The sequence below is a fragment of the Tamandua tetradactyla genome, chromosome 5 (genome assembly GCF_023851605.1).
Source record: "Tamandua tetradactyla isolate mTamTet1 chromosome 5, mTamTet1.pri, whole genome shotgun sequence".
NCBI lineage: Eukaryota > Metazoa > Chordata > Mammalia > Pilosa > Myrmecophagidae > Tamandua > Tamandua tetradactyla.
In genome coordinates, this window is record NC_135331.1 from 41,144,951 (window position 1) to 41,170,164 (window position 25,214).

The 25,214-nt window shown below is 34.6% G+C and overlaps 1 long non-coding RNA gene across 1 annotated transcript in view; it reads left to right on the forward strand.

Annotated features, from left to right (window-relative positions):
• The first annotated feature begins 572 nt into the window (after positions 1 to 572).
• Positions 573 to 25,214, forward strand: part of LOC143682375 (uncharacterized) — a 35,250-nt gene continuing 10,608 nt past the window's right edge. The window contains exons 1-2 of the long non-coding RNA XR_013175104.1: positions 573 to 785; positions 11,312 to 11,590. This is a non-coding gene — a long non-coding RNA (uncharacterized LOC143682375). The remainder of the gene's footprint in view (positions 786 to 11,311; positions 11,591 to 25,214) is intronic.

Here is a 25,214-nt window from a genome sequence, read left to right on the forward strand (position 1 = left end):
GACACGTATGAACTTAAGTATCTACTTCCTTTGAGTTCTCCTTCAAAATGAAACATAATTTTACATTCCACCTAAGGAACCAATTGGGAAACCACAATTAAAAATCCATGTGTAGTCATGGAGACATACTCATACACCTATGATTAATATGGAACTAAGTATAAACAACCATTGGAATTCTGATTACAAACTAAAATGTATTATATGCCCTGTATTAGTTTTCTAGGGCTGCCATAACAAAGTACCAAATAGATGGTTTAAGACAACAAATTTATTCTCTCACAGTGTTGGTCACTGTTGCACGCCAATCAGATACTTAGTAACAGTAATAACTACATCATCCATGGTGAGAGGAAACCCAAAATATGAGGCCAGTGTGTAGACTGCTTCCCTGTCACCATGACTATTCTGTTCACGAAGTTCAAAATTGAGATGTCAGCAGGTCCATACTCCTTCTGAAGACTTAAGAGACGAATCCTTCCTTGCCTCATTCAGCTTCTGGTGGCCCCATCGTTCCTTTCTTTTGTGACAGCATAACTAATGTTTAGTACCTCTCTCTTCCCATAGCCTTCTCTGTGTGATTCTGTATCCTCTCCTCTTCTAAGAAGTACACCTGTCATTAGATTTAAGGCCCACCCTAAATCCAGGATGGCTTCTTCTCTAAATATTTAAGAAATTACATCTGCAAAGATCCTATTTCCAAAGAAGACTGCATACTCTGGTTCTAAGTGGACATACATTTTGAGAAAGAGAACACCATTCAACTTACTTCAAGTCCCAAAGAGGTAAAATTATTGGCCCTTCTCTCGAAGGCTATATGTGAAAGCATCAGTCTCAGGTCCCACTGTTTAGAAACTTGAGGACAATAAGGTCTCTTATTAGATCAATTACTGGAACAGCCTTTTATTTTTTTTAATGGTTTCTATAAAAATTCTAAAATTAACTATGAGTTAACTGGACTTGGTCATTTGTCTTGTCTGAACTAATCACTGTGGTGAGAGAAATGCAGTTCACTTTTGGAGTAAGCTTATGCTACATAAACTTCCCCGAAAGGGAGCAGGTGGGCTAGAACCCTGTCTAGACTTCTGAGATGAGAGTGGGAAAGGGGGAAAGTTCCATACCAATATTAGCACTGTCAGAACTGGCATTGAAAGCCATAAGGACAATGGACAAATGACCCCTACAGGTGGTTATTGAGCTGATCTATGGCTAAATAAAGCTAGGGTGTGAATGCTCTCAGTGCACGCTTGCTCCACCTGGGCTTCTCCCTGCTCTTGAGCTTTCTCCACAAGGATTTAGGCATGACTGGTAGCTCACTTCCCTCCCTTCTAGTAAAAAAATGGGACTTCCCATGAATATTTTAAAATTTAAAAACGTAACTCATTGCCTTTACTACAATAAATAAAAAGTGAATATTTAATTGCATTTTTAAACAGACAAATAAATGTTAAGTTTGTTACAGTAATTATGAGACAATCATATGAAACAAGTTCTCAAATCCAATTATTGGGCATTGAACATTTGTCACACATGGCAACAATAATAACTACAGCTTATTATCCTAGAGGAAATACTAAAACCAAAAGGAAGCCAAATTTTCCAATATGTTTTAGAAAAAAATCTGCCGCATTAATTTCTTTGTAATGGAAAATCTATGACCCCAAAGAAGTCAGCAAAAGTAATAGAATCTGTGAAGCAATGCATCATGCTGCTGGTACCATCTTTTAAAACCGATGTGTCTTTTCCCCAAACCATCTCTAGTCCTAAATTTATGGAACTCTTTTTCCTGCTCTTTCCTTATCTTTCCATGTGCATGAAAGAATTCCCTGCAAATAGATTTTAATTGCTCCTAATAGCAAATTAATCCTTCCCTCTAGATATTCCATGTTGCTTTCGAACCAGAAAACAATTCAAAACTAGCTGTCCTCTGAGTGGAAGCCACACTTAGAAAAAAACAAACTTATTTCAAAGAGCAGGAAGGCCCCAATAGGTGAGAGTAACTAATGTAATTTAAATATGGGTGAATGCAGGAACTAACTCTCAGGCTCTGTTACTCTCTTTGTTGAAACCCATTCTTTTGGAAAATCGTTTTCTTTAGCCATTGGACAACAAAATGCATTGTCAAGAAATTTTATAGCAATAATTATAAAAGATGTCCATTTGAACCCATTGAGGTCTCACTGATTTTATAACACCCAGCAGACCTCCCTGCAGGAGAACACTATATTTATGTGAGCAATATATGCGAGAATTGAGATCGTAAAATTAAATGACCACATAGAACTGTCATTTATATGATGAGCGCCTACATATGTGAAGGCTGGTTTATTTTGCAGCGTTGGGTGGCGTTAAATGGTCCACTCTCAGTGAATGTTTTTAATCACGCATTTCTTCACTCTTTCTGCAATATTGCACTTGAAGGGCTGGTAAGCAGTTTGCTATGAAATGCTAAATGGTTACTGGCATTGCTATTCTGACAGAAGAGCTCACTAAAATAGAAGTACAGTACATACTGTATGCAATTGTTTTATGAGAGACATTATGGTTACTGGAATAACATTTCACCATTACCAACTGCTGAGAGAAAAGTCATTAAGATATTTGGCAAGCCAGTGCAATTTTTCAACACAGCTATAGTACAAGACCTCAGAAAAGCTTCCATAGAGCGAGGCTGGCTGTCTCACAAGAAAAGGAAAACGACAAAGTCTCGAGTCTTCTATGTTGTTTTATTTAAAGTAGTTTATTTTCAGAGTCCAATAAGGAAATGACAGCATGTCAGGAGTGTCAGAAGAACGATAGGAAATAGGAAATCCTTCAGTGACATATGTGTGTATTTCTCATACAAGGACTCATGCACGTGTGTGTGTTCACATATATGGGTATGTGTAAAAGATTACCCTCTTGTGATAAATCGTGACAACGTCAATGTGTAAAACTCAGGTTTTCCAAAGGAACTGCCTTCATCCAGAGATGAACTCTATGCTTTCTTTTTTTTTATTTAATGGAAGGGCATTCGTGGATGCAGGAGGGCTGAGGACTAAGATTGGTCTGAGATCATTTAATCCAAATAAAGGAGAAAAAACAAACAAATAACTTGTCAATATTTAACATTTTCTGCCACAGTTATTGGTGATAAAAAAGTGATAGCAACAGTTTTACTGATGTTTTAGAAATATATGCATGTATATGTACATATAAAAATATATATTTATATAAATATATTTATGTGTTTGTGTGTACATATATATAATGTCTGCATATAGATAGCTTTTTGGGTGCTAAACTGATAAAGGTTACCATTCATTCTCGCCAATGCTACTTTTTGCATCTCTACAACAGTGAAAACAAATCAAATTGGAACTATTTAGTAAAATATATGAAAATGTATCATGAAGGCAAGACCAAGTTATTGCATCCTCTTCTCTGCCATGGTCCTTTTAGTAAGTAGCATACTATGTCACTCAAAGGTCCCAATCAATAAGAGCAGAATGAATGAATATTTGAAGATGTTAGAAATTTTTTCATAAATAATAGGGTCAAACAGATCATTCAAATTGCTTAGAAAACTGGATTGTGTACCAGTGTATTCAAGATTTTTTTATTCTATGTAGGAAGGTCTCAAAAGTTATAAAGAGAAAATAAAATACATTCTGTTAAAAAAATCAAACGAGTGAATTAATTGATTTTTTAATTCTTTGGTCCTTTTGTGTATGTAGAAACATCAAAAGTATTTATAACTTGTAGACTCATCATGTTTAGATTGTTCCTCATAGCCATGTGTTTAATACCAAACAATGTGTTAGCTAGACAACAGGAATTAAAGGCACACAGTTTTGAGGCTGGGAGAAGTCCAAAGTCAAGGCATCAGCAATACAAGTCTCCCTCCCTGAACACTGTGGCATTCTGGGGCTGGTTGACAGTGGTCCTTGGCTTTTCTGTAATATGTCAAAGTACATGGTGGCATCTTCTTTCTCTTCCAGTTTCCATTTACTTCCAGCTTCTGGCTGCTTCCCATGGCTTCTCGCTCCATCTGACTTCCACTCTGTTCATGAAAGACTTCAGTAATTCAGATTAAAACCCAACCTTTGACTCAGTGAGACCACACTTTAACTGAAGGAACATCTTTTTTTTTAGCATGGACAGGCACCAGGGAGTGAACCCGGGTCCTCTGGCATGGCAGGCAAGCATTCTTGCCTGCTGAGTCACCGTGGCCCGCCCTGAAGGAACATCTTGAAAGGACCTTCTGTACAATGGCTACCCACCCATCAGAATGTAGGGTAAGACCACGTCCAAACAAACACGATTCCATCCACTGCACCATATTTCATTTCCACCTAGCTTTTTAGGACTAATTTTTCATAAGCCAGTTCTCATCACTTCAGTTATTCTTAATAATCTCATCAATAGCATTAAAATTATTGAGGATATCAACTGAATTTTTTAAACAATTTAGGGCAGCATCTAGGTGACAGGAAAGAAAATTGTTCTTAATGGACATGTGATTTCTTAACAAGAAGACAGTCAATTCTTAACTGCTGATCCTCCAATAACACATCTTTGATTCATTAGTTTTGTTTCAAAGAAATTGTTATAATATCTCAAATAGATGGCATAAATATTGCAATGGCCTACTTTATTTAAAAATAATGAGATTCTTTCTTTACCTAGTCCTCTGTGTTCAAAATGTTCTATTATAGCTACATTTCTTTCTCTTGGTAGCCAAAGGAGTAACATGCAGACACATTTCTGTGCCTAGAAAATTGGGTTATTGGGTGAAATGTAAGACCTGGAGAGTATTCTGTCTTCATCCTTACTTGTTTCTATCTATTCTAGATACAATTAGGTCCAGTAGTTCTGGAAAAATTCTAAAATATGTACATGCAGCTGATCCCATTATATGGGAAAAATAAATCTCTAGGGAGCACTCAGTAATGTATTTTTCAACCTTTATTTTTAATTTTGCTATTTCTTCTTCTACTATCTCTTAGCATTGTAAGAGGCACATCGTGGATTGTGTTTGAATGAATGAATTAATATATAGATGAATGAATGAATTGGTAGTTGGAATAGTTGAAACTGCTTTCTGTATTAAGCATTCGTATTTAGTTATCTTTCAGTGGAAAATATTTACAAAAATATGTTATACATTTTCCATATATAGGTATTGCAGGTGTGACCCACAGTTCAAAAAAAAAAAGAAAACCAGCAAAGTTCAGAAAATTTTAAAGATATATTTAAGCCCAGAAGTCACTGTCTTTGCCAAACATTAAGAATTTTTTTAATGGAGCAGCAGACACCTTAAAAATGTTGAACAGCAACCCTTGAAAAGAGATTTTAACAAAATACATACTTCAATGTAAAGAGAGCTGTGAAAATCTTCCTGGTAAACAGAATGGCATTATTTTTACCAAGTTTTCAAGGCTTGTGACTCTGGGGAAAGCTTAATTAAACTCAACGAAGGCAAAAAAATTAAATCATAAAAGTTGAATAAGTCAAAATATAAAATATTCAATTATTATTGCCTGTGGGGTTTGTTTTGTAAATATTTCATCCACAGTCCACACTCAGCTTCCTCTCCATCTTTTAAGGGCTATGTGGGGAATAAACCCACGCTTCTCTACTCAGCCGCTTGACTTCCCCTTAGTCTTCTTATAATTTATTAAATGATGTTGTTAGAAACGTAAATACCTTGAGTTTTCCTTCCTTTAAGGTTTTACCCATAATTGTTTCTTTCATGGACCTGCCTCCAGTCCTGTCTCAAATACGCTCCACTAAATGCTCCGATATGATATCACTCTTCCCAGATGGAGGGGATTTTGTTTCATTCAATATATACAAGCCCCTAGTAGCTGTTCTCATTTATATTCCAATGTATGTGCATTTCAATTTCCAAAATAATATTGTAGACAGTAGAGTTCATCTCATTACTTTTATACTACATATTTTGTTGCGAAGTGTTAGCCCAAGGTAAAAATTGAATAAGGTTCAAAATGTATTAAATATGAATAAAGCTCTAAGGACCTACTCTATGTTGAAATAAATGGTTTCAAGTTTAGATGTATCTTAATATTATATAACCATTGTTTTAAAAAAATCATAGTTTTTCATTAAGTCATCATGCTTTGTCTATAGCAACAAGAGATTGCATAGATTTTCAGCAGTATGTCAGAAAGTATTAGCATTAAATTTACTTTTATGATAAACATATAAACTTATTTCTTTTGACTATAGTGTTTGACTCAAAAATATGAGCATTATTTTCTTTTACTAAACAAACCATGTTGTAAAATCCAATGGGAGCTCATTATTTAAGTGAGAACTTACTTTCAAATTTATGTTTTGGCCACATTACCATATGATTGTCATATATTTAGTTTCTTTAAAAGGAAGATGCATTACAGCTATACAACACATTTTATTCTACAGCATATCTTGGTGAATATTAATCATTTTCTTGACTGTTCATCATCTTTTGAATAGTCTTTATTTAGGGAAATCCCCACATTGAACATCTCCTCCCCAAGATGGAAGGAAGAACCCAAATTCTCTCCTCCCCTTGCAGTTATGGCTCAGAAATGTGACCTCAACCACATCAATGAGACAAAACCACACAAGACACTTTTGGACACAATTGACACGATGTTTGTTCCTGCATAGAGCTTTGGTTTTGTTAGTGTGATTGGAGCAAAAAAGCATTAGGTAAAGGAGAGTTCCTGAAGCAGAAGTGAATTTCTTGTTATAGCAGAGTTAGTTTTTTAAAAAAATCACATTCCTGGCCTTTGCTTCTCTGTGGTGGCTGTGGTTTCTTCAACAGAACGATATGGTCTGGTATGAGCATTTGGTCCTGAAAGTATGGTTTTGAATCTTTGCATCTTCAGTCCTTTGGAAGACTTTCTGAGTTACTTAACATCATGTAATAAATTATTTTTCTGTTTTAACCTTCCAGAGTAGATTCAGATGCTTTGCAGCTGAGAGTACATAGTACATTACACTTATGAGAACATAAAGCTTGTGACATTTCTTTATGCCCTATGCTTATAAGATTGGAAGGAAAAAATGAAGTAATGTACAATAACTAATTAAGAGTTACTGGAAGTTTCTGAAACCTAAGAAATCATTCATAAGCTATGAAATGGCAAATCAGCAAAAGAAACATGACAAAATTAAGAAAAAATTCAAGAACATTAGTTTTATAATTAGAGCTAGTTACCCATAATCAATAAACCAGCACTAAAATTTCAAATTGCATTTATTTGGGGGTGTATTGGAAAACTCCTTCCACTTTACTGTCTGAAATATAATTACAGACAGCTTCTTATGTGAAGCTGATTGAGTAAACCTGAGGTGGGAAAAAAAAGAAAGGATCTTTAAAATGTCCACACGATAGAAATCATGAAAAAGTAAATGGAACCTGAAAATGACCTTAGTAAACTGAATTCTTCAGGAAGCAGGATCTTTAAAAACTTTAAAGAAACATAAAAAAAGAGGAAGGAAGGAGTAGCATGTCATATTTTCCTTATAGGGAAAAATTCACTATTTGGTAATCATTTAAGAGAATAAAAGTGATAATGGAAGTAAGGAAAAGTGTTTTGAAAAGTGACTCTAAATTATGAAACATTATTTCATAAGGTAGAATAGTGAAAGTGGAGTACTAATTTGGTACAGTTAATTCACCCTTTCCTAATTTACACTGAGCACTGTGACTTTTATTTACTAATGTTTGAAATATATGGGTGACTAACGAGATGAATCTTGTTTATCAGGACAACTCTTGACACTAAAGTGGTAATGTAATTATCCCAAAAGCAATAGACTATTACCAAACTGATTTATGTACTATCTTTAGGATACTTTCAAATTCATAGTCTACCACATGAGTACAATAGAAAATTCAACTGGGGATTCAAAACCTAGCTCAGAAAAGACATTTCAGCTGCAAACATAATTGCAAGTTGGTATTGAAAAATTTGAAAAATATTTGAGAGAGCCAGAGTTAACTGAATACTTAATCCTATAAAAAATAAAAATCAGCATTATCAAATGGCTTTATTCTCAAAAGAAAAGGAAAAACAAAAAGCTGTGTTCTGAATCTGAGTACTTTACGAAAGCTAAAAGTATCACACAGTTAGACAAACCATGATGTGACTATTTTTCTAAAATGCTTTGGATTATTTTGACATTATTGAATCAGAGTCTTTGTTGTTCAATTATTGCAAGATGGAAAATTCAGAGACATGAGATATGAATTCAAAGCACTTAAAAATGATGATGTGAGATCAAATGCATATTCACCTGCTTGATAAACTAATGGAGACATCACGTCCAATAGGCTCTCACTCTATATTTGGCCTATTATGTTTATTATTAACACTCATTTGAGGAAGGCTACTATGTTGAGATATTAACTGGTATGTTTTCTCCTTTTATGCATGCCCTGATTCCTTCACTTTTACCCTTAAAGCACCTTTACCCACCCTTCAGCACCAGCCATTTCCATTCATAGCAGGTAGACCAGAAGGATGTACTTTGGTCCTCTATTAAGTTGTATTCTTGAACAGAAATATGACCAAGAGGTTAAAGGTGTAGACTCTTGAGCCAGACTCTTTCAGTTCAAGTCCTAGCTTTGTAAGTAGATAATTGAAAATTTGGGTCAAGTTATTTAGCTTCTTTATGTCTCAGTTTGCTCATATATAAAATAGGGTTGTTTTAAGGATTATGCATATATATAATACGTTACATATATATATATATAAGTTTATAGCAATTGCCATACAATAAGCATTAAATGTTAGCTATTAGCTACTATTATGCTCAAAGTTTCCTGGTCCTCGTCTCAGGACAATTTCAACACAGTTTTTTCTTGCTCCTGAAGATCCCATCAAAGAATGCTATAAGCAGGAGAAGAGTGAGTTAGAAATCAGGCAGGAAGTGTGGGAGTAAGAAAACCCCAGGGCAAACATTGCAATAAGAAAGGTGAGCCAGGGCAGTCTGAACTTGGAGGTCAGTCCATTTCTGACAAACGTCCAATTTGGCCGGATGCATATCCTTGAAAGTCTGTCATCAGTCTACTCCCCATCCCCACTCCAGTATCGACAGGCTCCCATCCAGCAGCCCAGGATGCCTGCATGCTTCTCTAGAAAGAAAGGGGTGGACTTGGGCACTGGGCAGGGAAATGGTGACATGCAAGCAAAGCCTCCCCCAGAGCAGGATCAGTCCAAAGGAGCTGATTTGACATTTCCCACTAGTCTGGAATGACAACGAAATGTGCAGTTCCTGCTACACATTCATTAAATTCCTTTTATGTTCTTTATCTTTCCACATACATAATCTCACTAACTTCCTTCTAAATCCTGGGAAAACAAAAGGCTAACTCCTTTCTTTCCTGAATGTAGCGGTGAGATCTACCAAAGATATCTTTCAAAAATGAACAAATGTCAAGATTCCTGCTTAGGCTTCCTAAAATAAAATATAGCATCCAAGCATGTAAAATGGGTCCTGCATTTAGAATTGGAAGATCTAAATTTGAATGGTTCTGTCACTTACTAACTAGATGTCTTGTCAAGTCATAAAACACTTGAGAAACACTGCATTTTTGACCTTAAAGATTTATTTAAAGAATGCAATAAGATAATAAATGTGAAAGCATTTTGTATTAAGGTTTCCTAGGGAAACAGAACCAACAGGAGATATCTGTAAATATTACGAGATTTTATAAAATGTTTCATGCAACTATGGGAATGCAGAAGTCTCAATTCTGTAAGGCAGGCTGTATGCTGGGAACTCTAATGTAGATTTCTGCTGAATTTCCCAGAAGCTGGCTGGCTAAAGTAGACATGAAAATTCACTCTTCTGACTGCTGAAGTCATCAAGCCTTTTAAAGCTTTCAACTGATTGGATGCAATGTCTCTCATTGCTGAAGACAATCAATCTCTTTAGTTGATTGTAGATGTAATCAGCCATAGATGTAATCAACTTACTCATGATTGAAGACCATGAAATTGCCTCGCTGTGACACTTTGTCCAGTGTTTGCTTGACCAGACAACCAGCACCATTACCTGGCCAATTTGATACATGAACCTAACCATCACACCTTTTTAAAACTATAAAGTGTCCTATAATTATTAGGCATCATTCGGCAACCATATGTCAGCTATTCCCTTGGAAATGCCCCACAACAACCTGTGAATAAACTCACTCTCGTTACAGCAAATGCACACTTCTATGCAGGAAGATAGCTTTGAAGTTTGGCAGTAAAAATAGGCAGTTGTTTTTGGCAGAATTCTTCATTATTTCTGCAAAAAGCCTTGCTTATAATGTTTATTGGTTAAAATGGCTCATTCCAAAGTTTCTTGATAAAATAGTGAAAGAGATGAAACTATATAATTTACTTTCCTGCAATTTTTAGTTCAAGAGAAAAAGAGAATATTAAAAAGATTAACTTGAACTTCTAAGATTCTTAGGAGAAGAGTCCAAACACACATACACAACCACAAATTGTGTGGAAAAGAATAGTTATAGTGTCCTGCAAAGAGCTATCAAATCAAAATCATAGAAATGGATATCACTATATATTTTTTATATTTGAAAGATTGGAAATAACAGCTATGTTCCTCTTCTACAAGTTGACGGTAGAAGTGGGAATATCTGACCATCAGAGAGAAGAAATTGATTCAAAAGCGCAACCATAAAGCCGTTTTACACATTTTATTTAAGTTCATTGTGAAAACTGGTATTTATTAAAGTCAAATCCCGTTTACCCAAACTGTATTTGTTTGTCAATTATCAAGGGATTTTTGGTCCTTTTTCATTCCTCCTGGCTCCTGAGTTTTGTTCGTTTCACTGCTAATTGGCCACTTTACTGAATAGTGGGCGGAAGAAATAAAAAGAAACACAAAACTTGCTATACTCTGTCTTACCAGCAAACTTGATAAAAATCTCATTAGACAGAATGAAAGAATTCGCTTGGATTACTTGTAGAGTTTCATGTTCTATTAGATTTGTGTTTTTCTTTAATTTTTGTGCTTCAATTAATTAATTAATGAAATTTTGTCTCCTTAACTGATAAATGGTAACACTAAAGGCCTAACTCAAATATATTTTAAATTCCGTGAAAACATGTTTATCTAAAAGCAAATTAAAATGATGCTTTCTAAAAAATCTTATTTTTACTCTTTATTTTTAATATTTTGTAATATTAGTACTTTTTTTGGTTTAATAGTATACTATACTGAAGGATTTACAAATGTGTATGTGGTGCATATCTTTCACATATTATATAATTCACTTTTTATGAATTTGATTTTAAAATAGACTTATCCATGTTGGTAGAACTTGGAACCTGCAAAAAGCTGTAGGAAGCTAAGAGATGAAGTCTAGAGTTTGTCCTAGAGAAGCTAAGAGAGGACCCATAGATGTTTAGAAAGGTAAGTGCCCCCGAGATGCTGAGAGAAGACATGCAGGAGGCAGAGAGAAAGCCACCCAAATCAGAAGCTGAAAGCAACCAACCAGGAACAAGGATCAGCAGACATCAGGCACATTCCTTCCCACCTGACAGAGGTGTTTCAGACACAGTTCTTCTTCAGAGTCCAGGTATGGTCTTGTTGATGCCTTAGTTTGGACATTTTCATGGCCTTAGAATTGTAAATTTGTAACCTAATAAATCCCCTTTGTAAAAACCAATCCATTTCTGATATATTGCATTCCAGTAAGCTTTAGCAAACCAAAACAATGCACATTTTAATAATTTATTTTTTTCCATTATGAATTATGTTCTAATGATTATTTTTATATGTTCATCCTTATTAACCTATAAAAGAATTTCTCTGCAAAGTACATAGTGGGCTTTCTGTGGCATAAAGCTATTTAAATTTTACTATACATTACCAAACTGATCTCCAAAGAATTTTTATTGTTTAATACCCCCATTAGGAGCAGTATCAGACTTTCTTTCTCTCCATTACTTGCTATTGTCAGATATTTTTTTCTTTTTTGCCGATGAGAGGTATAGAATGTTCGCTTATAGCTTTAATTTGCATTTCCTTGATTACTAGTGAAATTGAGCATCTTTTTTTTCATTTGTTAGCCATTTTTATTTCTTCTCTTGTGAATTATCTGTTCATAATCTTTACACATTTTCACTGGACTGTTGGTACTTCTGTTTACCACCTATGTGCACTGCAAATATCTTTTCTCAGTCTATGGCTAATCTTTTACTTTGTTTGAACTTTGGTTTTGTGCAAAATGTTTTTATTATAATGTAGCAAATACATTAGAATTTTTATTTCTGATTGTGCTTTTTGTGTCTTGAGTAAAAGAATATTTTCTAATAGGAAAGTCATAATACTTTTCTATATTTTCCTCAAAAACTTTTAAAGGACCTAATTGTATTTTTCCATATGAATAACCTTTTGTCTCAGCTCCATTTATCTAATAGCCCATCCTCTCCCTCATTCATTTGTAATGGCACATCTCATCCATTATTGTCATTTTTAAGCAGGTCAGATTCAGGCTTTTTATATGCCACTGGTATATGTGTTTATCCCCTGCCAAAATCTTTATTATTCCTTTATAAAAAGCCCTGATATCTAGTAGGTCAAATCTACCATCTGATATTTTCTTCAAGTTGTCTAAATTATTCTTGGCCATGTGCTTTTGCATACAAACTTGTCAGGTCCCATGAAAAACTCTAAAAAGATTATATTAGATTTATAAATTAATTAGGGATGCAGCACCACAGCTAAATATGATATAACTTTTCACTTATCCAGGTCTTCCTTTTACAGTCTACGACAGTTTTTCTCTATAAGTCTTATACTTCATACACATTTTTCTACTTTAAAAGAGACCTTTCATATTGATTGAATTGGATTAGTTATTATCAGCATATTCATTATTACGAATGTTATTGACTTCTGCACATTGGTTAGTTCTAATCATCTGTCTGTATGCAAGGAACAAGGCATAAAAACTCACTTGCAGCAATATGTCAAAATTTCAAAGAAAATTAACAAATGAGAGAACACATATATACTAGTATACCCAACAGAGAAATGGAACACTTGGAAACAGAACTATGGAAATGCATGACTAAAATAATCTAAAATGCATTATGAAGTATTGCATACATAACATGCTTGTGTGTACTATAAATAAGCAAAATATAATAAATTAGCCATCTGTAAATTAGAAAGTTTGCATCATCAATAAATATGTATGGAGTACTTAATCTCTCGAAGATCCATATATCAAGTTCATACATAAAAAAAGGTAAAAGTCAGGTGGGTGATGGTGGCACAGTGGCAGAGTTCTTGCCTGCCATGCCAGAGACCCAGATTCAATTCTTGGTGCCTGCTCACTCAAAAAAAAAAAAAAAAAAGGTAAAAGTGAACATTTCCATAATAATCAGAAAATCAGTAGATTATTTTTATGTTATTGGTGTCTCAGCCATTTTTTATTTGACAAAGAAGTGATAATTTCATTAGTGATCATCAGCGATTAATAAAACATCAAAATCCACCAAGTATCAAACTGTATGTTTTTTAATTTGCTCCTAAGTGTAATTTATGGGTGTTTCAAAATACCTCTGTGTTGCAAAAGTACAAGCCCTCCCAGAGGACAATGTCTTCAGCCTGTATCTTATGAATGTATGAGCCTACAAAGAAACAGTAGCCTATTTCAATTATCATTAGTAGACATTAGTCAATTTGCTTTCATTTTTACCATGACAGAAGTGCTATTTCTCTGTCTCACCTGCTGGACCATACCAGCTGGTTAGATACCAAGTATCTAAAAGTACCAATTAAAATAAAAATAGCTAAATCTGGAATAAGTAACAAAGTGCACCTTTAGAGCAGTGTGAAAATACATGAAGTGATCATTATCAACACCTGCAGTCTACTGCTTTGCTTTGCTTATGATGACTCATTGACAATAGTTTTGTGGCAGCTCAAAAGGCTAAAAAGTGTAAAAAGAAAACTTAAACTTTCTTAGTGATAATTAAACTCAATTTCTTACCACTTAGTTAAGAGTTAGTTTTTGAACTAACTCTTTTAGATGCATAGATATCAAACTTTATCAACATATCTATGTTCAAATTTTTCCATTACTCAACTATAATAATCTGTGATTATGAATGGTGGAAAAAGTTTTTTATAAAATCAAGAAAAAGATACCTATTAAATAAATGTCTTCATCTGTGAAATGAGAAAATGTGTCTACTTCAGAGACCACACAGATTCTCAATTTCCAAACCTAAGGTGGACATTTGGTCATGATGTGGTTTCATAGACCAGGTTATGTGCAGTCTTTTCTATCAGACTTTAATATAGATTGTCTTATTCCTGGAAACTGTAGCCTAAAACTATAGTATTATCTGTCTCCTCACCTCTGAAATATATCCAACCTACTATTGCATAACAGGAACAAGATAACTTCAATAAAGATTATCATTAGAAAAGGAGAAAATGGAAGACAGATAAATTAGAGGTCCACGGTAATGTAAGAATTTTACGGTGTCAAGCATTTGAAGGTCCACCACTCTAGGATTGGGAATTTCTGAAATTAGGAACAGAATTCACTTTCTGGGTAGGAAACCCTTTTCTACTATCCATTATGGCCCATGATCCATTCTCTGAAGGGTTCTTTCTTTTCAGCTATCTAACTTACACATATTTAAAAGGAGTGTTGGGAAATATACCCTCTTTGGGACCAAAAAGATTTTTACAGCTAATTTCATGCTTGTGCAAGGATGGTCAAGTATAGTTTTGAATCCCTAAAAGTTAGGGGCCTTTTGCATCAAGGCTCATTGTTTCTTCAGTGATACAAGTCTTTCCAAATCTTAGTTCTATAAGCTTCCCAATCAGTTTCATATAATAGTAATCACCCAAAGCTCTTTTGAGCCTAACTAATTTTGTTTCCTAAACCGTATAACTTCTGTTCTCAATATAATTATGGTGACCATGAGGTTATGTTTAATTATGGTGGCCATGAGGTTATGTTTAATTATGGTGGCCATAAGGCTATCCAGAACGTATAGGCGGAAAGAGAGCAGCATCTGGTCCTCTATTCATCAAATGTCATCAGCACCACCCTAACAGTCAAGACAAGCAAAAATGTCTACGGACATTGCAAGTATCTACAGGAAGTGTGGTAAAATCAACCTAGTGGGAAGCCAGTGCCTTAGATTGAGGATCCATTCAAAAAGGAGCCAGGTGAAAAGTTGCATATTCTAATCTGACCTAACTTCGAGTCTGACAGCATTAGATCCACCGCATTCTATCGATTATAAGAAAATCACTGAAGTCAATTGAGATTCAAGGGAAAAGCACATTGACTGCAATTCTTGATGGGGGGAATGTCAAAGGATTTTGAACATGTTAAAATAGGCATACATGACTACAAACATAAAAAATTAAATAAATACATAAAAAGCTAAAAATCTAACCAGAATCTGATAAAATCTCTAGATCTAAATAGCAATTTACAGAAAAGACAGAGAACACACAAAATGATACAAAGGGATTCCAGATAACAAGTCACAAACCCAGATAAAGGGATATTCTAACATGACCAAGTTTGTGCAACAAATAAAATTCAAGTCCAAAAATGACTGAGGAAAAATATAAGAATATTGATAGGATATTTGTTAAATTTTTAGCTTGTGATACGGCACTATGATTTGTTTCAAAAAAGATTCCTTGTACTTTAAAAATATATCATGGAATAGTTAAGGTTGAAGTAATAGTATATCTAGGATTCGTTTTGAAATAATCCAGGGCTGGGGCAAGGGACGAATCCATTCCTAATTCTTTTTTTTTTTTTTTTTTTTTTTTTTTTTTAAAGAGAGAGGGAGGAAGGGAAGGAAGAAGGAAGGAAGGATGGAAGGAAGGAAGGGAGGAAGAAAGGGAAACATCTTTAAACATTTTCTTATTTTATTATATTTTGTTTGTTTGTTTGTTTTTTACATGGGCTGGGGCCGGGAATCGAACCGGGGTCCTCCGGCATAGCAGGCAAGCACTCTTGCCCGCTGAGCCACCGCGGCCCGCCACCATTCCTAATTCTTAAAAGGTTATCTGGGTCTACAAATCATCATTTGTACTATTTAGAGGATGGTTGCAATTTTATTCCCTTTTAGAATAATACATTTTTTCAAATTATTAAATAACTATTTCATAAAAATATCAAAACTTTTTTTTGAAAAGAGAATTTTAAATTTCATTCAGATCATGAAATGTATGCTTATGACAGAAATGTTTGTGACTGTAGGAATCTTTAAGGAAAAAAGAGCGATGAACTACAACTGAGAAAAAACCAATTATCAAATTCTTGTATGCTTTCTTTTGGTCATACTTCTATGCATAAACATAATGCAAATATAACTAAGATCACATGGGATGCCACTTTCTAAGTCAACATTACATTATGTGCATTTTCTCATAACCCTTAAAAGTGTTCCCAAACAAATGTTGATGATTATGTAGTCCTTCTGTATGTAACTTTATTTTATTCATGCTCCCCCAAAATAGCCTTTTGTTATATTCTATTTTCATTATCATAAAATACTCAATGATGAGCATCTTTGTATATTCTCTGTATCACTAAACTTTCCCATAGAAGCTATTCCATGAATGAGGCTCTGGGCTACCACCACCTGAGAAGATGAACCACACAGCAAATGGCAAAGATATGCTGATAACCAACAGTAGGATTCCAGATAGTTCTGCCTGCTCCAAGTACCACAGTATCATAATCACCAAGGAAGACAGAACACACACAAGCATTGGTTCCTTTAACAGACAGAAAATTCAGAGCAAAATCAGCTTCAGTAGTGGGCACTGGTCTCCCATAGGCAATAGGTCCCTCCTGATCACCAAAGCAGGGAAATGGACTGTATTACTCCTTTTGTGTCAAAATAGGGAAGACCCCATTCTCTCCCCACCAGGTCAGATAACCTAGTGGGGTTCACTGGCCAGGTGCGATATGAGTCACACTCTTGACCAGTACAAAGAAATTTGCAATGCACTAGACCAGGGGAAGGGTTCCCTAATATGGAAGAAGACTCTAGGTTAAGCAAGGGACTTAAGATAAGGGAAACTTCTGGACACAAGGCTCTGATTGGGCAAGACTGGGGAGAGGTCATGCAATGTCTGATCCCTCAACAGGAATGGATCAAAAGGTATGCTACTGGATCAAAAGCTTTGATCTTTTCTGAGAATTCATTTTATTTACATATTGAAAATTTGTTGGCCAAAATATTTGCTCCAATTTTTCAGTCTTACCTACATCATAAGATGATGCTTTTCTCATAAGAGCCTCACCAGCATTAATTTTATATGTATATATACATATATTCTTAGCAATATATTAGGTTAAAAATGGTGCATCAGTACTGTAATTTTCATTCATTCATTTAATTTTCATTTATTTCTCTTCAATATAGATTGTAATTTTTAAGAATGTTTTAGTTTGCTAGGCTGCTTAGGCAAATATCACGAAATGATTTGCCTTAAATTATAGGAATTTATTTGCTCACAGTTTTGAGGCCTGGAAAATATCCAAATCAAGGCACTATCAAGGCAATACTTTCCTCTGAAAGACCAGATGTCAGGGACCCTGGTCCTTCTGTCACACACCAAGGCCACATGGCAGGATCTGCTTGCCCTCCTCTTCTCTTCTGGGCTCACTGATGCAGCTTCTTGCTTTGGTGGCTCTCTCCTCTGCCTGACTTCATTCTGTTCATAAAGGATTCCTATAATAGGACTAAGACCCATCCTGACTGAGGTGGGCCACACCTTGACTGAAGTAGCTTCATTGAAAAGTCCTCCCTACAATAGGTGCACACCCACAAGAATAGGTTCAATGTAAGAACATAAATTTCTGGGGTACATACAGCTTCAAATCACCACAAAGAGTTTGTGGAACAGTTATTTTGTTTTCTGCACATGTTCTTATGTTCTTTACCCATTTTTTTAGAACTAACATTTTAGTACCTCTATTATAAATTTATATCAACTCATATATTCAGGAGACTACTATTTAGACTAGTGTAAGTAAATAGTTTTGCTGTGGTTTTTCTTCTTTTTGATTCTAAGTTTTAGATATGATTTCTGCCATGTTTTTAATATAGCAAATCTATTTTTTCCTTGGTGTTTCTTATTTTGTCTTTACAACTGGAATGTTCTTAGTCCTTATACTGCAGTTAAAATTTAGCTCTATTTTATTGTAAAATTCTAAAACTGTATGGGTTCTTTCTAAAGTTTAACTTTTCAAAGCTTATCAGGAATTTATTTGTTAATAAGGCTTGAGGTGAGTTAATTTTAATTTTCCCCAAATGCCAATTTTTCCAAAACCATTTTTTAATTTATGAAATTATAGCAAATACATATGTTTGCAAGATTTAATTTAGAGCTATATACCTAGCTAATGGATTTTACTGTTTATAATGGCACTAGACCACAATACTCTGATTATTGTAGTATGTAAATAATAAAAATAAATATCCGGAAGAGAAACAAAATCTTATTTCTTCTTTTCACTATTTTTCTTAGCTAGTTTTTCCTGTTAATTTTCCAAGAAAACATTTAAATATTTTAGAAAATTATTTAAATAGTGCTTTTATTTGAATAAAAGCTTATAAAATAAATTTGGAGAAATGGTCACCTTTACAGAAAACAGTTGTCATTTCAGGAAGATGATATGCCTCTGCGCATTCAGATTTTCTTGCATAGATCTAAAAAAATTCATAGTTCTAATATATAGATCCTGCATAAACAAAGGGATTTTTAAAGTATTATTGTAATTTGAAACTTTAATTTTTCCATTGTTTATACCTATTGGCTATGGATAGCATAGGTTTAAAAATACTTATTAAAACTCAACTCATTTAGTTCGGAAGCTTCAGTTGTTTCCCTTGTATTTTCAAGATACATTATAATTAAATTTTTTACCTTCCCCAAATTTATTATTTCTGCTTCCTTTATTTTTGTGCTGGCAAAATTGGCAACACATCATTCAATCATAATGATTCTAACCAGAGAAAGCTTTTTAAAAAAATATATTCTCTAAAATCCCTTTATGTCTACCAGATGATGTACGTCGAATGCTTCCAAATCCAAGATGTCATTTCAGTTATGTTCAGTCCTCAGGCAATACAGATTCATGCTCGTCTCTGGTCCAGAATAGCACCAAGAATTCTGGCAGAGCTTTGGCCATATCTCTCCATAAGGTCAGATCTAATTTAATCTTAATATTTGAGTCGATTCCAGGAGAATTTCAGAGTGATTTCAAAGGCCTTAATTTCAGAAAATCCTTGGAGCCCATTGTAATGATTGCTATAAACGATGTAGAAATGGAGAGCTGAAATGAATTTGGAGAAAGAACCCAAAGGCTTCAGGATATTGGGAGCCAAAGGAGTCCACAACCTGATTCCAAACAAGATTTTTAAATGATGGACATTTGAAACAGTTTCTTATCCTGATGTCAGATGGCAAAGAGAAAAACAGCTACATATTGAATAAGTGGTAAACTCCAAACAGGCACAGCTATGACTCATAAATTACCTATTCTAGACACTGAGGTCAGCAGCCAGCCAGGCACACAGGTACAATAGAGGCAGATGGCATATTCGCACCTCAATAAAGGCAAAAACACAGTCATCATAAAGGTCCTAATATTCCTCTTGTCAGTCGATGAAATGCTCCCCTAACAATGGAAAGATCAGTTAGTACTGACCAGCCAGTTTTGCTGTGAGGTTTGATAAGTTGAATACTGAGCAAAGTAACATTTTTAAATTCTCTTTGTTCTATAGAGAACAGAAGCTAAAAGCAGAAATTATTAAAAAAAATGTTACACTTACTAGCTATGGGTAGCATTTGAAGAAAATCTGGCTTATTAAGTATTAGAAAAATTGAACCAGAGAAACAATTACATATACTCTCTTTTTTGAAAAACTAGGTTTGGTTCTCATCTCTTCCAAACAAATGGTGTGTTCTCAGACTTTCTCCTTTTTTTTTTTTTAATCTTTTTTTTTATGTCCCGTCTTACCAACCAAAACCAATAAGAGAAAATACTTCTAGACTGATTATGAAAACTTTTATAATCTGAAATCTTGGTCACTGGAGGTGTCTAAATAAGACCTGGGTAATGATTGATTGGCAATCCTGTTCAGAGAGGATTCAAACATCGGAAGGCTGATTGGACATTATGACCTATACCGCCACCTATATGCTGAGTTTCTGTACAACCATAAAGTAAGTTTTCTTGAAACCCTACCGTGTTCCATTTATCTATTACAGAGTAATAAATCACCCCAAAACGTATTAGTATATGACAATTATTTACTATACTCATGAACACTGTGAACCAGGACTTTGACATGACATCCTGTTCTCTGTAATTTCTGGAGCCTCTCTAAAATTAGGAACAGTACAAAAACATTCTCTGAGAGCAGTACAATAGCATAGAAGCTAAGACAGAAACAACACATAATTAAAATCCAACCAGAAAACCAAAAGTAGTGTTCCACCTGAAAATTTAAAAATTCTCTGTGAAACAACTCTTGGATAAAAAGGAAAAAAAGTGAAATTGCAGAATTTCTAAGAGATAATTATAATGAAAATACTACATGTCAAAATCTATATATTACTGAAGCAGTGATTTGAAGAAAATACACAACTTTAAATAAATATATGAGTAAAAATGATCGAATAATATTTTCTAACTCAAAATTTGAAAAAGAACATAAAATTAGCCAAAAGAAAGTAAAAGTATAATGAAAAAATAAGATATTCGTGAAGTATAAATTAGAAAACCATCAGAAATAATAATGCTGGCGCTTGGAAATATCCAACAAATTAAATAAGGTTTTGGTTAAGCTAAATATGGAAAAATGAGAGCAATCTCAAATACATAAAATAAGAAGCAACAAGGGGGAAATAACAATTGAAGCAGAGCAAGATACGTGTACATGTGTATTTGTGTCTGTGTACATATGTGTGTGTGACTAATTTGTACAATTTAATGCAGATAAATTGGAAAACCAAGATAAAAAAGGTAAGTCCTATGAAAATACAATTTAGAAGATCTGACCAGTAAGAATAAAATGCTTAGAATAGAGCGATTTCTGCTGCAGAACTAGAAAAAGTTATTAAAGCATTATCTAAACTAAAGCACCAGGCCCAGATGGTTTCACAGGAGAATATTTTCAAAACCATCAGAGACCAGATAATCCTAATGCATCCTGACTTATTTCAGAACACAGATTTAAGAAAACTTCAGAATTTTAATGAATCAAATAGAATGTTCATACATAAATCTGATATGCAAAATGATCCTACAAGAACTGTTTTACATCCTATTGGTAGAGTTCAATAACATTTTTGAAATGTATTCATTTCATTTTTTAAAAAGTATCCTATAAAAATTTGGAGGGCTTCCCCAGAGATGCTCTATGTATTCACCTGGAAAAGTCAGAAAAACCGAGTTACCAAGCCAGTGACCTTCATGGGCTGCTTAGTTCCTGGAACATTTTCTTGGCTCTAAAAGTAAATGTCAATGGCAACAGAAGTTCAATTTCCTTATGCTGTTTCTCTAGATTTTTTTCTCCTCTACTGAATTAGTGTTTTTTATTTTGTTTCTAATTTGTACATAACCAAATTATTAACCACTGGTAGCAACAATGCTTAGGAACTCAGTTCTGAGGTACAATCCAAGGTCAGTGAACTTCTATAAAGGACCAGATGATAAATATTTTAGCCTTTGAGAGCCATATGGTCTCTGCTGCAACTACTCAGTACTGCCACGGGAAGTGCCAAGGCAGCCATAGAAAACCTGTGAATGAATAAGTATTCTATTCCCAGTGTGACACTGGTTTTGAACCTTAGAACCTGGTTCCAGAGGTTACAGAGAAGATCTTATTTACAAAGAATTGTGTTTATCTGCTCTAACTTGTCTGAGGCAGCCTGAAGGACTGACATAATACACTTGTCTTGTTTAATCTTACTCAGAACTTATTCAGGGCAGAAAAGTGTCAGCATTCCTGAAAAACACTGCAAGGCAAATGAAAAACCTACAGCCACCTTGGACAAAAGATTACATTGTAGAATACAACAGAGGACCAAAAGCATAAGGAAAATAGCTGAGGAATAGCTTTAGGGAATTAGGACATTCATAAGAACCCAGCATATGGGGAATTTGGAAAAGCATATCCAGGGAAGGACATATGTTCAGAAAAAAGCTGAGAAAACCTTAAGGTTTCATCACAGACTGATTTCTAGATTTAGTGTAGGCAGGAAGGGAAGGCTAAGGAAGAGATGTAAATGGCCTGGCTAAGAATCAAATGAGTGCCTCAGCATAGAGGTTAACAGCAAAGAACTGAGAGAGGTTTTATTTTGTCTCTTTTCTCCTTTTCTCTCCATCTCCCTCTCCTTCTCCTCCTTTTTCTCTCTTTATCACACCTTTGGCCACTAGTGTTCAAATAAATCTCTGTCTAAACACTAGCTGAACACAAGTTAAAGGAGCAGAGACTTCAAAGACCATATGATAAAGAATAGAAATTTTACAAAAAATGGTTTAGAAAAGTCACTAACCAAAGAGCTAAAGCCAATGCAACAATAAAAGCGGATGTTGATGGTCTAGGGGCACTATCAAACATAAGAGCTTATGCATAATGGCACCCAGGAGGTAAGCAGAAAGATAAAGGGGCATAAGAATATTTGAATACATAATGCACCCAAAGTTCCAAAGTAAAAAAAAGAAGAAAACAAGCTAAACATTTGTCATGGTTAGGGACAGGTGTCAACTTGGCCAAGTTGTGGTACCTGTTCATCTGATTGGGCAAGCACTGGCCTGTCTGTTGCAATGAGGACATTTCATAGGATTAGGGCATGATCACATCAGCTACATCCACAGCTGATTCCATTTGTAATCAGCCAAAGGGGAGTGTCTTCTGCAATTAGTGATGCTAAATCCAATCATGGGAAGCCTTTTAAGGAGGACTCAGAGGAGTCAGGTTCCATTCCTGCTTTGGCTAGTGAGCCTCTCCTGTGGAGTTCATCCGGGCCATCCATTGGGGTCATCGGCTTCGCAGCCTGCCCTGTGGATTTTGGACTCTGCGTTCCTATGGTCATGTGAGACACTTTCATAAATTTTATATTTGCAAGTGTTCCCTGTTGATTCTGTTTCTCTAGAGAACCCTAACTAATACAACATTCAAGAACTCAATGAACTCCAAGAAATACAAACACAAAGAGATTCACACTGGGACAAATTACTTTTCAGAAAAGTCAAGGAGAAAAAGAAAGTCTTGAAAACAGCAGGAGAGAAGCAACTTGTCACATACAAGGGATTCTCAATAAGCTTAACGGCAGATTTCTTACCAGAAACCATAGAGGCCAGAAGGCAATGGGTGACATTTCTGAAGTGTTAAATGAAAAGACAAAATGTCAACTTAGAATTTTATTTCTGGGAATACTATCCTTCAAAAATGAAAGAAGAATTAACAAACTCCTAGATAATAAAAAAGCTGGGAGAGTTCATAATTAATATACCTGCCTTACAAGAAATGCTAAAGCAAGTTCTTCAGGCTGAAGTAAATGAACACTAGACAGAAATGCAATGCCATATGAAGAAATAAAGAATACTGGTAAAAGTAATTACATACATAGATATAAAAGCCAGTATTATTGTACTTTTGATTTTAACACCACTATTTCCTACACGATTGAAAAGATAAATGTATAAGGCAATAATTATAAATCTATGTTAATGGACACACAATACACAATGCATAAAAATGTAATTTGTGATGACAACAAAAGAAGGAGGCAGAGATTTATGGGAGTAGATTTTTTTGCATGCTATTGATACGAAATTGCTATTCAAATTAGGTTGTTTTAAATTTTGACTGTTACTGTAATCCCATTGGTATCCACTAAAAAAAATCTAAAAATCTACACAAAAGGAAGTAAGTAGTGAATCAAACAGTACAGCACAAAAAAACTGATTAACACCAACGAAGGGAGTAATAGAGGAAGGAAGGAGAAATAGGTATAAAGACATACAGAAAACAAATAGCAAAATGACATGTCTTTAGTAGTAATTATTTAAATGCAAATTGATTAAATGATCCAATCAATAGGCAAAAATGGATTAAAAAAACACTAATGGTCCAACTGCATGCCATCTACAAGTGACTACTGTGCATCCAGAGACAGAAATAAATGGTAAGTGAAAGTATATAAAATTTATTTCATGTAAATAGTAACCAAAAGAGAGCTGAGGTGGCTATAATAATATCAGACAAAATAGATTTTGTCAACAATTGTTACAAGAGATAAGCAAGCAAATCTGTGTTGGGCTGAATCTGCAGTGGACCCCAGAAAAGCCATGCCCTTTGATCCTCATTCAATATTGCTGGGTGGGAGCATTTTGATTATTTCCATGAAGATGTGACCCACCCAATTGTGGGTGGTAACTTTTGATTAGATGATTTCCATGGAGGTGTGTCTCCACCCACTGAAGGTGGAGTTGCTTGCTGGAATCCTTTAAAAGAGGAAACATTTTGGAGAGAGTCCATTTTTGGTAGATCCATGAGAAAGCCAGCAGATGCCACCATGTTCACCACGTGCCCTTTCAGCTGAGAGAGAAACGTTGAACATCATTGGCCTTCTTGAACCAAGGTATCTTTCCCTGAATGCCTTAAATTGGACATTTCTATAGACTTGTTTTTATTGGGACATTTTCTTAGCCTTAGAACTGCATGCTAGTAATTTATTAAATTTCCCTTTTTAAAAGTCATTCTGTTTCTGGTATATGCATTCCGGCTGCTAGCAAACTAGAACAAAATCATATATTGATTAAAAGTTCAATTCATCAAGAAGATAGAACAACTAAAATCATACTCACCAAAACAACAGAGCCTTCCAATATGCGAAATAAACAGTGACAGAATTGAAAGGAGATGTAGTAACAGTAGAAGACTTTAGTACCCCTATTGTAAATAATTGATAGAACTAGACAGAAGATTAAAAGGAAATAAAGAATTAAACAACACTATAAATCATCTAGATCTAAAACACATACATAGAACACTCCACACAGCAAAACCATAATCTACATCCTAGTAACAAAACAAGTTTCAATAAGTTTTAAAGATTGATTGTATGAGTTTGCTAAAGCTGCCAGAATGCAATATACCAGAAATGGAATGGCTTTTAAA